This window comes from Euprymna scolopes, chromosome 46, assembly GCF_053919585.1.
Source record: "Euprymna scolopes isolate OS-2025 chromosome 46, ASM5391958v1, whole genome shotgun sequence".
In the NCBI taxonomy this organism is placed as follows: Eukaryota; Metazoa; Mollusca; class Cephalopoda; order Sepiida; family Sepiolidae; genus Euprymna; species Euprymna scolopes.
In genome coordinates, this window is record NC_136527.1 from 122,779,836 (window position 1) to 122,793,391 (window position 13,556).

A 13,556-nucleotide genomic window follows, 5' to 3' on the forward strand; every position below is an offset into this window, starting at 1 on the left:
TTCAAGGAACCTATATCTAAAATTTCAAGTGTCTAGACCCAAAATTGTCGGAGGAGTTTGGTAGAGTTCTTAAAGGTCAAATCGTTGAAATTTGACCCCTTAACAGCCAAATTTCTGGCTGACACCCGTCACATCGATTTTCCCAAATCTCAGTACCCGGTATTTCAAATTTCGAGTCTATAGACTAAAAATTGACAGAGTTATTGCGTAGGGAAATGTACACAGACAGACAGACAGACACGTTCACTTTTATAGATATATAGATTGTTTTGATGTACAATCACTGAGGATAACTTGGATTCTTCTGTTATTTAAGAAGGGTTTAAATATGTTAAGTATTGATCCAGTAATACTATAGGATCTGATTTTCCTGAGAAGACCATCATGCCATACCCTGTCAAATGCCTTAGATATATCTAGGGCTACTGCCCTAGTCTCCTCTGCTTTATCCAGTGCATGGTATATACATTCAGAGATTACGGTTAGGATAGACTTAAATTTCAGATTATTAAAAGAAAAAAAATTGAAAGAAAATTTTATTTTTATAACTTTTCACATGGGGTGCAGTTTTCAATTATAACGTTGTACTAAATTGAACACGGACTTTGTGACCACGATGAAAAAAAAAATACTGCAACTCTCTTTGGTGTGAATTCGTACTTGGCCTTCGTGATCAAAGTGTAGTATCTGTTCTTCAGAGCTACACTTCAATTCCTTTCTTTCATTGGAGGAGAGATCCTTCACGACGGAGACAATTTTTATTTTTGTTCCTTTTATTAAGGGTGGTTAGAGTGTAACTCATCAGAGCCAGTAACCTAACTTACAACTAGCTAGTCGACATTTGACACTGTCATTGAGTTATGCGATACACTGCTAATTGTCCAGAGACGGACTGTTCTACTGTATCACAGTTGTAAAGGGTGGTTAGACTAAAACTCATAAGAGCCAGTAATCTAATTTACAACTAGCTTATCGACAGTAGACATTTTCACTGAGTTTACGTGTGTGTGTGTGTGTGTGTGTGCTTCGTTAACATTCGGACTGTCATTTTAAAATCGTTCGGGTAATAGTAATATATCCAAAAATTACGAAAACTCTACAAGTGCAGAGTTCTTTATAGTTCAAAGTAATTTGTATGTTTGTTAAAAACTACTTCAAAAATGCTGTTTGACTTTAAGTGTCGTTTAAAGACAAAACCAATATTAAGTATTTAATTGTCATGCCGAAAATAGTAATATATCCAAAAATGACCAAAACTCACCAAGTGCAGAGTTCTTTATAGTTCAAACCAATATTAAGTAATTTTTTTTTTTTTTGCATACATTATTGCTGATATTCATGCTGCTCCTCTTTGATCAAATTGTCTCTAGGATGGATTAGGGTTGGGGGTCAGGGTTAGCTTTTTTTTTTTTATATTTGATATGTAATTCTATGTCGATTTTTTTAATGTTTTCGAGTATGCTGAAAACGAATATCACAATTAAATTCGGGGCTTATAAATCGTTTACCAGATATCAATAAACATGATGTATAACAAATAGATAACACAGAAAATAGACTTATAGTTTTAAAAGGTTTATTAGAAGAAAAATATGTAACCCACAGTGGGGACCCTAACAGGTACTACCACTCCGGGTCAGAGTGGACCTGGGAGCAATGGTAATTAAAGGGTGGCTCCACACTCCCCAAGCCCGCTTATGGAGCTTTACCATCGGATACAGTTTAAGGTCATATCCAGGACCCTGAAGTGGTGGCGGCTATCCTGTTCTTGTAGAAATTTTGGATGGGAGTGGTCTTCTTCTGGGAGAAGTTTCAGCTGGTTGCTAAAAAAAAAAAGAAAAAAGAGACAAGTTTTAATCCAACGGAAATGGAATCATGTCGTTACAAGTTCGAGTAATTTTGAAATGGATATATCTATAAAAGTGAAAGTGTACAACTTATAGTATAAACCATTGAAATGTTAGATATAGTTTCCTTGGCCATGGATCTAACGTAATAAATTCATATGACCCTTAATCAATAATGGTTAATGTGTCAAAGTTAAAAATAAAGGAAAAATATATATAAGTGTAATTATTACTTCACGCGACAAATAGCTAGGGGGTTGCTTTAATCCACGATGTATTTGTAAGTCATGCCGTGCTTTCTTTTCTCTAGCTTTAATTTAAACCTACGTCACTGCCAGTGGTCATACACGCAAACACGTAACGGGTTCTAGCCTTCCTCCCTGCTACCACGCGTTTTTCCTTGTTTGGCTCAACACAAAACCCCCAAACTCCCACGGCTAAAATGCTAGTTTTGTACAAAGTACTGAGATGCCAGACAATTATGCTAGTTTAGAACTTTCAGGTCCAAGTAATCAGCCACATTTTTCAGTTTTGGGGCATAAATATTACTGCAAAGGCGTGTAAAGGGCAAACTCGAATTTGAGCGCAATCGTTATTCTAATAATTGCTAATTTTTAATATGCCATTATTATTATAATTTTCTTATATGGATCAGCAAGATATTTTTACTAGTAATAAGTTTATTTTTAGAACAGCTTATCACTTATTCTTTGGTATATTTTTGGTTTTAAAGTATTATTTTAGTATTAGTGTTTAATCTTTCAGTATTTATACAATTTAACATTTTGATATTTACATTTATGTCGAGGTTTAGTGTTTATTATTTGATCAGTTATAATTTAATTTAGCGCTAATTTATAAGTTATGTTTTAGTATCTAATCATGATTTTTTTGTTTTTAATTATTAGTTTTAGTTTTTATAGTTATTTAATATATTATAATTTATTAGAATATATTAACAGTAGTAAAATTATATTACTGATCCATAATGAAAATGATAATTATAGCTGGAACAATTACATCGAGACCATTGCCAGGGCCGCTGCGAGGAAGGTGGGCTCTCTCTCTACCGTGCTAGAAAACTTCTAACACCCGAAAGTATCCTGTACCTCTCCAACAAGGCCACTATTCGCCCATGTATGGAGTATTGCTGTCATATTTGGGCTGGTGCATCGGCTACTAGTCTCTCACTCCTTGACAGGGTTCAAAAGAGAGTCGCAAATCTGATAGGCCCTAAACTGGCATCTAAGCTTCAGCCTCTGTCCCATCGTCGAAACGTTGCATCCCTCTGCCTGTTCTACAAGTATTATAATGGTGAATGCTCTGATGAACTGCAAGCACTTGTGCCCCCACAACGTAAACACCCTCGACAGACCCGACAAGCTGCAAAATCCCACCCCCACACTGTAGAGATCCCTACATTTAAAAGATCTTTCTACTCCAGTAGTTTCTTCCCCAGAACTGCTAGAATTTGGAATTCCATTCCAGGTCACTGCTTCCCCAACTGTACTGACATGCATAAGTTCAAGTGCAACGTGAACCAACACCTCCCTGCCCAAATCCCTACATAGTACCCTAGTAGATGTTTCCCCCTGATAGTGGCAAAGTGCCTTGTTTGGGGTGCAAATGTAATAAAAAAAAAAAAAAAAAAAATAGTAATGTAAATATTTGTATATAATTACAAAGCATATTGTTCATGCATTTACATACAAATCCACATGAACAAGGAAACCTATCTCTCTCGGCAAAAATGAGTTCAAACTGAAGAAATGTTATATATAATTGTTTTCGGCTAACTTTACCAAATCTGTGCGTATGGTAAAAATAAGTAAAAAAAACAAGTAATGTTCAACGCTGCAAGAGAACTAGAAAGAGAATAAAAGTTAATAGACAGGATAAAGTCTGGAACAAAAAGAGAAAAAAGAAATTAGCGAAATTTATCAGGTGCGAAAAAAGCGAGTAATGTTCAACGGTACTGGAGAACAAGAAAAGAAAGGGCCAATTAGAAGCTGGAATCATCAAAATAGGGGTAGGCTATAGAAACAAAATTTTTCAAATAAATGCCAAAACTGGCTTATTATATGTAAATAGATGAGAACAAAAAAATTGGAGGGTCGCTGGCCCCAAACGTGATTTGACCGCGTCAACGCGTGAAAATGGCCCAAATTTCGGCCCCGAACACACTTAATCATTTATTGAAAGCCACAGGATGCGTTTTTTGACTATAAATGCATTTGTATCATTAAATCTAACATTCCCATTGGCTATCTCACAAGTACGGTTTTTTTAAGGGTATCTCAGAGTCCAAAATGGGTCAAAATTACCCCAAAAGTAGCCAAAAATGGTCGGAAATCACGGATTTTCCAAAATGCACCTCCCAAGACACACAGGGTGCAATTTTTGACCATAAATGGCTCTATAAATTTAAATCTAACATTCTCACTGGCTATCCCACCTATATAGGGCTTTTCAAGGTATCTTAAGGGTTCAAAATGGGTCAAATTTACCCAAAAATGAATGAAAATCATGGATAATCCCCAAAATGCAGGTATTATATCTCATCGGGCTCCTATAAACACTCCTGTATGGCTTTTTACAGTTGGAAGACTTCCATTTGTATTTAGAGATCTTTGGGGGATGTAAAAAGGGTCAAAACAATCCAAAAATGACAAAATTACGCTTTACGGTACATAACATATGAATCATTAGTTCATTCATCAATGATACTTTTTAGAAACATCGTAACTTTACTACATCAACTTCTCAGAAAGTAATTAATTGTAAATTGAACATTGAATGTCAATAAAATGCTGTCCAAGAAGAGTCTGAATTCATAGTGTTCTCATAGTTACCCCAAAATTGATGAAAATGGCCCTCGATTCGCTATTTCTAGATTTGTAACCAATATATTGAATAACTTGATAAAAGCTATGAGTAATTAGCAAAGGAATTATTTTGTTATTTCAAGACACAGCTTCACTTCACATTACTTTAAAATCATACAACAGTAAAATATCAATATAATGCATTAAATGTTGGCTGCAGCACAGGAATTTTGATTGACTCCTGGAAATTCCGTGCACCAGTTCGCAGATTGTAAGTGACATGTGTTTGGCTGGCGATCTCGGTACATGGGACAGTGCTACGGATTGTACCCGATCTGTTTAATGAGTAGTTCAAATTGTTTGAGGTATCATGCTCTGGCACAATGAGCCATTTGCGAGAGAGAGAGACTTTTGATCGGCAAAGAATCTTCGTTCATGTACATCAAATTCATCAGGATTCACATCTTTTGAAAGTATATTGAGAAGGACATGGTGCTCTCGTTTCCATTTAATTATATTCACACGTCTGGAACCCTTTGCTTTGTAGACATCTTGATCGTAAATTTTTAGCCATCGATCAAGTTTATGTTTTATCCCAGGTATTGTAACATAACGAACATCACTTCCAAAGGCTTTCTGCCACAATTGTAGTAATCGCAAGGAGAACTGGTCAATATGATTTTTCTGTGTCGTGGTACCATATTTGGCAGCATGATGTTGCTGCACAGCTTGAACACATTCAGCCTCAGTTGGAAGAGAATCAAGCAGAAGATAAGTCCAATCGTCGTAATTATAATCTTAGTTCAATCAAATTCACAATTAATGCAATGCAATGTTATCGTGTCTATTTAAAGATGCCATTCCATTGATACAGAAAGAAAACATTTCCTTATTTGGTAATTTTCCATCTATAACTCAAATTAAGCCCCTTTTTGACAACCTATGTTGATTCTTAGGGACTTTTTGACTCATTGGCTAAATCGGCCATATTTAGCCCCTTTTAAAGGTCCTTATACCCCTCATTAACAGTGCAAAAGTTAGGAGAGTGCCTGCTTCAAGCATTTCCCAACAGTTTCTGCCATGTAGAGGTGTCTTTGAGCCCATGGGAGGTGCATTTTGGAAAATCTGTGATTTCCGACCATTTTTGGCTAATTTGACCCATTTTGGACTCTGAGATACCCTAAAAAAAACCCTACTTGTGGGATAGCCAATGGGAATGTTAGATTTAATGATACAAATGCATTTATAGCGAAAAAATGCACCCTGTGGCTTTCAATAAGTGATCAAGTGTGTTCGGGGCCGAAATTTGGGCCATTTTCACGCGTTGACGCGGGCAAATCACGTTTGGGGCCAGCGACCCTCCAATTTTGACCCGTTTTGAACAAAATCACTTGTTCCCATCTATTTACATATAAATGAAGGTAATAAGCCAGTTTTGGCATTTATTTGAAAAATTTTGTTTCTATAGCCTACCCCTAATCAAAAGTCATTAGACAAAAAAGAAATCAAGTAAATAGGACATTATAAGAAAAAATTCATCAGGTGCTGTAAAGAAATGCTCTTTTAGAATCTTCAAGTCTCAACACTCATTAGTAAAAATAACTAAAAAAAAACAAGTAATGTTCAACGCTGCAAGAGAACTAGAAAGAGAATAAAAGTTAATAGACAGGATAAAGTCTGGAACAAAAAGAGAAAAAAGAAATTAGCAAAATTTATCAGGTGCGAAAAAAGCGAGTAATGTTCAACGGTACTGGAGAACAAGAAAAGAAAGGGCCAATTAGAAGCTGGAATCATCAAAAGTCATTAGACAAAAAAGAAATCAAGTAAATTAAAAAATTAACTGAAACCCATCTAAAACAAAGCAAATTCAGCAGCTGGTACAAAACAAGTGCTGAAAAGGTGGTTTAGAGTCCTGAAGTCTCAACAATCACTAGAAAATTAGAAATAAATCAAGGTGTAGTGGTTGCAGCACCACCAAGACACATTGATACAATAAATGAAACCTTTATGAATTCGATGGGAAGTTGGAGTTGCTTATAAAAAAAAAATATATTATTACTTACTTTAGGAATTTCTGGAACTGCTTCCAAGATGGGGATGAGAGGGGTCATGGGTGTTGCTGCTGCTGGTGCTGAAAACTTGAATAACTTTTTCTTTTTTTTTTAATTGTTTTTTTCTTTTTTTGGTTTGTTTGTTTTATTTATTTTCCTTTATTTCATAGCATTTTATTTTTATGAAATTATTTTTTTGGAAATTATAATTAGGAAATAGCAATACTTACTTTATGACTTTCTGGAACTGCATCCAATATTGGGATGACAGGGTCATGGCTGTTGCTGTTGAAACCTGTAATAACTAGTTGTATTATTATTTTTACATTTTTTTTTCGGTTTATTTTCCTTTAGATCACAGTATTTTATTTTTTGTGAAATTTTCTTTTTTTTTTTTAAATTATAATTAGAAGAAGATATCAATACTTACTTTATGACTTTCTGGAACTGCATCCAATATTGGGATGACAGGGTCATGGCTGTTGCTGTTGAAACCTGTAATAACTAGCTGTATTTTGCATTATTATTTTTACATTTTTTTTCGGTTTATTTTCCTTTAGATCACAGTATTTTATTTTTTGTGAAATTTTCTTTTTTTAAAAAATTATAATTAGAAGAAGATATCAATACTTACTTTATGACTTTCTGGAACTGCATCCAATATTGGGATGACAGGGTCATGGCTGTTGCTGTTGAAACCTGTAATAACTAGTTGTATTTTGCATTATTATTTTTACATTTTTTTTTCGGTTTATTTTCCTTTAGATCACAGTATTTTACTTTTTGTGAAATTTTCTTTTTTTAAAAAATTATAATTAGAAGAAGATATCAATACTTACTTTATGACTTTCTGGAACTGCATCCAATATTGGGATGACAGGGTCATGGCTGTTGCTGTTGAAACCTGTAATAACTAGTTGTATTTTGCATTATTATTTTTACATTTTGTTTTTGTTTTATTTATGTTACTTTAGTACATTGCATTTTACTGAGTGTATGTTAATTATTTTGTTAATTTTTATTAAAATAAAATACCTGTAACAGAAAAATAATTTTGGTTATGATCATGCATGGGTGAATATTTTTGGTTAGACTTGCTAAAGTTGGTTAAAGGAAATACAAGCAGAAAGGAATTCGTTTTAATCACTAGCAACACAATGAAATGAAATACTTACCTGAGGATTGTGCTGATTCTAACTAGAAGCTGCAGTAATGGAAAAGAGGAAAATTAAATTTGTCAATTACAAAAACTGAAATCGAAAAGAAGAAACGCTTGATGCTTTACTCACCTCTGGCTGGTCGTGGTCCCCATCAAACTGAAAAAGGAGGGAAAGGGTGGAATCCACTAGTTACCAGGTACCGTACAGGAAAGGACAGTCTGGCCAGGTAGGTGATGATCTCCCCAAAGTGGAGCGCTACATAAAACATGCATTGCTACGAACATCCTCCGAAAAAGGCGGTTTCTACTCGGAATAAAAGGCGGAGCAGAAAACGGAAGTGTTCTCTCTACTCAACACGATTCCTAGAGAGATACCACGAGATTGTGCGCGAATGTGGAAGAGCCTATGAAAACTCACAAAACTGCCATTCCTACTATCATATCGGATATTATTAATCGGAGGTCCATCATTGCATTACCGCCCCAGCTCGTAGTTGATAGATAGTAGGAATAATATTACCAGCGCCCTTCAGGCAGCTTGTGAGAACACACAAACTAATGGTAGTATTACTCTAGTCGTTCCTGGTCGAATGGAGCCATGCATGCATTATGTAGTAACACGAGCACGTGTCGCCTGATAAGAAAGAGCGTAGGCTCACCCACTTGGGGAGATTCCCTATCCAGACTTGCACCTATTTGTACACCTGGAACCGGACTCAGAACCTCGACAATGAGAAGAGTCAAGGAGAGCAAGGTGTTGAACTACCTAAAGAGGTCACCATATAAAACAAGCGTTGCTGTGAACAACCTTCCAAAACGAGGGAAGGGACTTTTTGTTCTCTCTACCCAACAGGATTCCTAGAGAGATACCACTAGATTGTGCGTGAATGTGGAAGAGCCTATGTAAGCTCACAAAACTGCCATTCCTACTATCGTATCGGATATTATTAATCGGAGGTCCATCATTGCATTACCGCCCCAGCTCGTAGTTGATAGATAGTAGGAATAATATTACCAGCGCCCTTCAAGCAGCTTGTGAGCACACGCAAACTAATAGCAGTATTACTCTAGTCGTCCGTAGTCGAGTGGAGGCACGCGTGAATTACATAGTAGAAACACGAGCACGTGTCGCTCCCTCTTCGGGGGAATTCGGAAAAGCGCACCTTGCGCTGCAGGTATTTGTTGAGCTGGGAGTTGACTCAACACCTCGACACTGAGAAAAGAGCTTTAGAAAAGCTCCAGATTAGTTACCTGCAAAGTCGAGGAAAGTTGGAGGACCAGGCCTGCGAAGGAGAACACACACAATTTGGGCCTTGATGGAAGCACACGGGAGAGAGGGAGGCCCATTTTTCTCATTCGGGGGAGTGTTCTCCTTCCAGCCTGCTCGAGCACGTCTTTTCTGCTCGCCACATGCAAGCGTATAAAAAGATGACCAGATGACGGACGCAACAAACTCATGCCGTCATTAACTGGATTTTGATCGGGTTCCGTACAACAAGGTGTTGAACTCCCTAAAGAGGGCACCATATAAAACAAGCGTTGCTGCGAACAACCTTCCAAAACGAGGGAAGGGACTTTTTGTTCTCTCTACCCAACAGGATTCCTAGAGAGATACCACAAGATTGTGCGTGAATGTGGAAGAGCCTATGAAAGCTCACAAAACTGCCATTCCTACTATCGTATCGGATATTACTAATCGGAGGTCCATCATTGCATTACCGCCCCAGCTCGTAGTTGATAGATAGTAGGAATAATATTACCAGCGCCCTTCAAGCACCTTGTGAGCACACGCACACTAATTGTAGTATTACTCTAGTCGTTCCTGGTCGAATGGAGCCATGCATGCATTATGTAGTAATAAAATAAAATACCTGTAAGAGAAAAATAATTCTGGCTATGATCAAGCATGGGTGATTATTTTTGGTTAGACTTGCAAAAGTTGGTTAAAGGAAATATAAGCAGAAAGGCATTCGTTTTAATCACTAGCAACACAACGAAAGAAATACTTACCTGAGGACTTGTGCCGATTCTAACTAGAAGCTGCAGTAATGGAAAAGAGGAAAATTTAACTTGTCAATTACAAAAACTGAAATCGAAAAGAAGAAACGCTTGATGCTTTACTCACCTCTGGCTAGTCGTGGTCACCATCAAACTGAAAAACGAGGAAAAGGGTGGAATCCACTCGTTACCAGGTTTCGTACAGGAAAGGACAGTCTGGCCAGGTAGGTGATGATCTCCCCAAAGTGGAGCGCTACATAAAACATGCATTGCTACGAACATCCTCCGAAAAAGGCGGTTTCTACTCGGAATAAAAGGCGGAGCAGAAAACGGAAGTGTTCTCTCTGCTCAACACGATTCCTAGAGAGATACCACGAGATTGTGCGTGAATGAGGAAGAGGCGATGAAAGCTCACAAAACTGCCATTCCTACTATCGTATCGGATATTGTAACTCGGAGGTCCATCATTGCATTACCGCCCCAGCTCGTAGTTGATAGATAGTAGGAATAATATTACCAGCGCCCTTCAAGCAGCTTGTGAGCACACGCAAACTAATGGTAGTATTACTCTAGTCGTTCCTGGTCGAATGGAGCCATGCATGCATTATGTAGTAATAAAATAAAATACCTGTAACAGAAAAATAATTCTGGTTATGATCAAGCATGGGTGAATATTTTTGGTTAGACTTGCTAAAGTTGGTTAAAGGAAATATAAGCAGAAAGGCATTCGTTTTAATCACTAGCAACACAACGAAAGAAATACTTAACTGAGGACTTATGCTGATTCTAACTAGAAGCTGCAGTAATACAAAAGAGGAAAATTAAACTTGTCAATTACAAAAACTGAAACCGAAAAGAAGAAACGCTTGATGCTTTACTCACCTCTGGCTGGTCGTGGTCGCCATCAAACTGAAAAAGGAGGGAAAGGGTGGAATCCACTAGTTACCAGGTACCGTACAGGAAAGGACAGTTTGGGCAGGTAGGTGATGATCTCCCCAAAGTGGAGCGCTACATAAAACATGCATTGCTACGAACATCCTCCGAAAAAGGCGGTTTCTACTCGGAATAAAAGGCGGAGCAGAAAACGGAAGTGTTTTCTCTACTCAACAGGATTCCTAGAGAGATACCACAAGATTGTGCGTGAATGTGGAAGAGCCTATGAAAACTCACAAAACTGCCATTCCTACTATCGTATCGGATATTATTAATCGGAGGTCCATCATTGCATTACCGCCCCAGCTCGTAGTTGATAGATAGTAGGAATAATATTACCAGCGCCCTTCAGGCAGCTTGTGAGAACACACAAACTAATGGTAGTATTACTCTAGTCGTTCCTGGTCGAATGGAGCCATGCATGCATTATGTAGTAACACGAGCACGTGTCGCCTGATAAGAAAGAGCGTTGGCTCACCCACTTGGGGAGATTCCCTATCCAGACTTGCACCTATTTGTACACCTGGAACCGGACTCAGAACCTCGACAATGAGAAGAGTCAAGGAGAGCAAGGTGTTGAACTACCTAAAGAGGTCACCATATAAAACAAGCGTTGCTGTGAACAACCTTCCAAAACGAGGGAAGGGACTTTTTGTTCTCTCTACCCAACAGGATTCCTAGAGAGATACCACTAGATTGTGCGTGAATGTGGAAGAGCCTATGAAAGCTCACAAAACTGCCATTCCTACTATCGTATCGGATATTATTAATCGGAGGTCCATCATTGCATTACCGCCCCAGCTCGTAGTTGATAGATAGTAGGAATAATATTACCAGCGCCCTTCAAGCAGCTTGTGAGCACACGCAAACTAATAGCAGTATTACTCTAGTCGTCCGTAGTCGAGTGGAGGCACGCGTGAATTACATAGTAGAAACACGAGCACGTGTCGCTCCCTCTTCGGGGGAATTCGGAAAAGCGCACCTTGCGCTGCAGGTATTTGTTGAGCTGGGAGTTGACTCAACACCTCGACACTGAGAAAAGAGCTTTAGAAAAGCTCCAGATTAGTTACCTGCAAAGTCGAGGAAAGTTGGAGGACCAGGCCTGCGAAGGAGAACACACACAATTTGGGCCTTGATGGAAGCACACGGGAGAGAGGGAGGCCCATTTTTCTCTTTCGGGGGAGTGTTCTCCTTCCAGCCTGCTCGAGCACGTCTTTTCTGCTCGCCACATGCAAGCGTATAAAAAGACGACCAGATGACGGACGCAACAAACTCATGCCGTCATTCATTAACTGGATTTTGATCGGGTTCCGTACAACAAGGTGTTGAACTCCCTAAAGAGGGCACCATATAAAACAAACGTTGCTGTGAACAACCTTCCAAAACGAGGGAAGGGACTTCTTGTTCTCTCTACTCAACAGGATTCCTAGAGAGATACCACAAGATTGTGCGTGAATGTGGAAGAGCCTATGGAAGCTCACAAAACTGCCATTCCTACTATCGTATCGGATATTATTAATCGAAGGTCCATCATTGCATTACCGCCCCAGCTCATAGTTGATAGATAGTAGGAATAATATTACCAGCGCCCTTCAAGCAGCTTGTGAGCACACACAAACTATTTTAGTATTACTCTAGTCATCCGTAGTCAAGTGGAGGCACGCATGCATTACACAGTAGAAACACGAGCACGTGTCACTCCCTCTTCGGGGAAATTCGGAGAAGCGCACCTTGCACTGCAGGTATTTGTTGAGCTGGAAGTGTGGACTCAACACCCCGACACTGATAAAAGAGCTTTAGAAAGCCTCCAAACCAGTTACCTGCAAAGTCGGGGAAACTTGGAGAAGCAGGCCTGCGGAGGAGAACACGCTCAAATGGGGCCTTGGAAGCAAACGGGAGGGGTTAGGGTTAGGATAAGGGAAAGGGATAGGGTAAGGCCCATTTTTCTTTTTTTGTTCGGGGAATGTTCTCCTTTCAGCCTGCTCCTTCCTTAACACGTCTTCTTTGCTCGCCACATGCAAGCGTATAAAAAGACGACCAGATGACGGACGTCATTTCCTGGATTTTGTTTTGCCAGAGCCCATTTAGCCGTGTAGTTGTTGTTCAACTACAACGTTACACCCCCCTACCACGGTGAGGATAGGGTTGGACTTTAGGGGGGAAAATACACATCCACATTTACTAATCTTACTCTTGCAATGTTGTTGTAATAAACAGAAAATTAGGAAATTCTTTAATGATTGCATTTTCGTAATTTTGGGATGTTACGATTGTCGACTACAACTCAGTAGCTATGATTCTTTTTTTTTTCTTTTTCAATGTCAATTCAAAATGGCGACCGATGCGAGGTTAAAGAGACAGACAGACAGAGGATGTAGTTGGAGAGATACAGATACAGTACAGCTAGATAGATAGATAGACAGACAGACAAATATTTTTAATTTAAATCTAAATTAACGTCTTCTAATTTTTTAATTTGTTAGGTGAAAGTCTACATATAATATTATTTAAACAAATAAAATGAGTAAACGTTTTTCGTAATTTTTGGACATCTTACTATTGGCGACTTTACAAGTGAGTGTGTAAATCAATTTTAACGTCATTCGACTGTTAGGTGGAAAGCACACATAAATACGACGTTAATATTTCACACCGGTGGTCAATAAACTGCACGAGTACTCAAACATCTCTCAACCAAACAAAGGTGAAAAAAACTAAACAAATAAAATCAGTAGACGGTCGG

At 38.4% G+C, this 13,556-nt stretch overlaps 1 long non-coding RNA gene across 2 annotated transcripts; it reads right to left on the reverse strand.

The window, feature by feature from the left end:
• Positions 1–1,559: 1,559 nt before the first annotated feature.
• On the reverse strand, positions 1,560–13,236 carry LOC145271145 (uncharacterized). 2 transcript variants are annotated; one of them, XR_013865708.1, is made up of 2 exons: positions 6,736–13,236; positions 1,560–1,823 (listed from the first exon to the last, which is right to left on the reverse strand). It is a non-coding gene; the product is annotated as an uncharacterized LOC145271145 (long non-coding RNA). The 2 variants fall into 2 exon arrangements; XR_013865707.1 differs by having other exon boundaries at positions 6,954–7,399.
• Positions 13,237–13,556: the final 320 nt, after the last annotated feature.